Below are 3,801 nucleotides of genomic sequence, written 5' to 3'. Positions count from 1 at the left end.
GGCATTTCGTCATGTGATAAGATTTTGTTTCGAACGCACTGCGCTCTGAATATGCTAAAGCGAGATAGAGGACAAAAGCTTGTTCAAGAACGGGAAGCACCGTTGCTTCAGAGAAATAACTATATGAGTCATGGAAGCATGACAAATTTCTCCGTAGCTAGCGGCTGTTATTAAATTGCGACATCCTCTAGCACAGGAAAATACTTGACTCGCTGGCGTCATGAATATTTTTACTTAACATGTGTCACGGAGAAATGTCATTAACAAATATTCATCTGCATCTTTAACTTTATTCTGACTTCAAACATAAGTTTAAACCTTCATATTTCTTTTCCCCTGGCTTCCTGGTTTGAATTTAAGTAATTCGAAACCCAATGCAGTGGCTTTCTGTTATTCTATTAAACAATGCTCCCCTGTTATCCTTGATCTATAACGCATTCTGTACTTCTCAAAACAAAGAATATGCACTGCCATTAATATCGGTAGTTGTCACATCTATTGTGTGTTGTTTTTAACAACCAGAACTTATTTGCATTTTATTTCGGAGTCTTTTCACTCTGTATTTGACAAGCATAGAGCAACTAAGGTAACTTCCCTGAGGTCAGCAAGAAATGACGTTAGGGAGTTAGCTAAGTCAATTATTTGCGAGTATAAAGGGTGTGAAAGCTAACTTAGCTTGACTGCTTCTAGGGAACAATAATTATGACTTCCCTTTCACCCCTGTGCTTCTTTAAGTTGTAAGTATTATATTTGGTCGATCGATGCTTCAGCTGAGAAAAAAAAAGTTTGAAAAGTTCAATCCTGTTGTTTCTGAGCAGAACATCGTCGTTTTCTCGATCCTTCTAAAGAATGTGTGGTTGTTATGACATGGAGGTTATTCAGCCTATCGGAGGAAAACGGTTAAGTAATCTTAACAGTCTTGAGGTCTTCCCGCGACAAAACAAAATATGATGATAAACGAGTAAACAATCCGAGTTTCAGTAACACAATTTTCTTTTGATTTTTTTTTTTTTTTTTTTTTCATGGGCTGTGTTTGTGTGACAGGTTACGCTCAGATCACGGTTTTTGTTTTTGGCATAGTGTGTTTTATTTCGTATCCTCTAAATTACGATCTTTAAATCTGTTTCTCTCTCCGACGGTTTCCCTTGGTTTTATACATAGTTACTATCATTAAGGTACCGGTTGAAAGCTTCGACTTAGCCTAATTCAGTATCGATCAGGTATAGAAACGGGATCAGTGTTTACATGTTGATGTTTCATAATAAGTGGCAACAGTAATTGCCGAGATGAGGGTTGACGTCAAAGAGATAAATAATTACTTTTAGTCCAGCCTTTGTTTATCGGGTTCAAACAATGGAGCACCAGCCTTGGAAGAGGTTGAAGTGGAACGAGCATGTTGATGACAATTACGGAACAAATACAGAGTAACGTAACATGAGTCAACACCAGAGTCAGCCCAGGATCTACTTTTCAATCCATTGTACGGGAGTCTTATTCAATAAAAATAAATAAGTGGAAAATGATAAAAAGCAATTCTGTCGCTTAATTCAGTGACCCTTCTTATGAAAACAACGTCCTGAAGATAAGAAGATTTGAATAACGCATCCGCAATGTAACGCGTAAACGATAGTCACTAACAGCAACCTCGGTCCTTGTGGGGTCCAAATGATTCGTGAATCGAAGGACCAGCAATTGCGGGAAAAGAAATACAGCACTACAAATGAGCCCATACGATAAACTTGTTACTCGTCAGCGGCTGCAACAACTCTCTCCAAGCCTCCCCGCATTCCTCAATATTTCGTTGATCGTTTGTTGTACGTTCTTAATTCGTCTCATTCTTCCCCTCCCTCCCTCCCTCGCTCCCCCCTCCCTCCCTCCCTCCCTCCCTCCCTCCTTCACTCCCTCCCTCTCTTCCTTTCTTCTTTAATTTGTTCTTTTTGGAGGTTTACCCTTATGTCGTAAGCATTATTTTCACTACCTCAGTAGACTAATAATTCTAGTTTTCCTACTGTTTTAAGTACAGTTTGACCTCGAAAGAAATTGCAAATAAAGCAATTAAACAAGCAAAAATAACAAACAAACAAACAAACAAAAACTCGGCCACGCCCACGGTCGCGTAAACTGTTGTTCTTTTACTGTTGCTGTATATAGTACAGTAGTAAAGTACTCTATACGCTTTTTTTGTTTTTAAAAAAAATTATTAATATCAACTGCGCTTATACAAGATACAAGGCAGACTACATACATATGATATACGATTCATTAAACAAGAGGTTAGGAATGAAAGAAGAAGAGGAAAATACGAAAAGAACGGTTGCTTACAGAACAAATAATGCTAATTGAAACAAGACCAGATTGAAGTTCACGAAATGGGATTGAAAATTGCCAGAAACCACAACGGACTGTAAGAAATGAAACATTAGGAATATTCTTTGCCGGTTAGTCCTATAAATTCGCAACAAAACTGGATCTCAGTCTACCTCCGGCGACTTGTGGGGACTGCTGTCTCAATGTAAGATAACAGTTTTGCCATTCTTAACAGATTAGACAGCTTGTGTTTAAATAAATCGAACAAAGTTTCCTCAAGCTAAATATCAGAAGAGGCCAAAACGGCTTAAACATTAACTTTATCGGTGTTTGTATGTCAATCACTTTTTATATTTGTTATTTACGTAGAAGAAGACCTTTGACCTCGTTGTTTCGATTGGCGTTTTGCAAGCGAAACAAATGGATCACTCACGGACGTACAGTAAAGTTTTAAATGACATTCATACCTGGTTGTGGATCAAGGCCACCTCGTGCAATGCTTTGGAGTTGTGGCAGGGTTTCGAACCCAGCGTCTGAGATAAATTATTTCACCCATCATACCTTCCGTGCTACTAAAATATCGTTTGACCTGTTTATAGGAGTCTGTCCATGTATGTACCGTTGCAGTTATGTCCTATGTGGCAGACATGTCCTCTGACGTAATGTGATATACGGAGCCAATCATATCATGCGTTCTATCTAATAACACGCAGTATAAGACTGGTAACTAAACTCCGTTGCAGTTCGGTCTTCGAGCAAAATTGATTTTTGGAGGGGTAGCGTACGGAAGCAGTATTTGACTTTGTATGTCTTTACTCTGAACCAGAGTGACTCTGAACGTAAATATGCAGTGACTATTTGCAAGAATGGCATTTACCTCACAAGATTTCTATCGGAAATTGACCGCTTAGTGTATTTTCAGTTTCAAATCCAACATGAAAGTTCGATCGAAGATTTAAACAGTGGTTGCTCTCCGGTTTGCGAACTGCGTGTTCCCGGCCAGCCAATATTAAACTCCGCGCTTTGATCATCCTCAAATTATTCAGATCGTTTAATGATATTACAGAGGCAAAACAAAATTTCTGAGAAGCAGTGTAACCAATTTTAGTTTCGGTGCTGTAAAACTACCACTCAATCTGCGCAATATTTCTCTATTCCCAATCTTGTCACTCACACGAAATCCGGTTCGCGAAAGCCCTCTTCTCAGTATAAGTTTGTTGAGGCTGACTGAACCTTTTTGCGTAAGCTGTCTCCTGTAGCATCGAACATTCATTACAGAAATTTTCTTGTCCAGTAGATTTTTATGGCCGGAGTGCTTTCTAACCGTTCCTAGTTCGCTTTGCTTTACAAAACAGCAGTAGTAGTCAAAAAACCACAGAGCACTTTGTGGCCTATTGAAAACACCACAGAGCGCTTTGTGGCCTACTCAAAACACCACAGAGCGCTTTGTGGCCTATTCAAAACACCACAGAGCGCTATGTGGTGTTTTATTTT

Source organism: Orbicella franksi, chromosome 2, assembly GCF_964199315.1.
Source record: "Orbicella franksi chromosome 2, jaOrbFran1.1, whole genome shotgun sequence".
Lineage (NCBI taxonomy): Eukaryota > Metazoa > Cnidaria > Anthozoa > Scleractinia > Merulinidae > Orbicella > Orbicella franksi.
Note: the sequence above shows the minus strand (reverse complement) of the source record.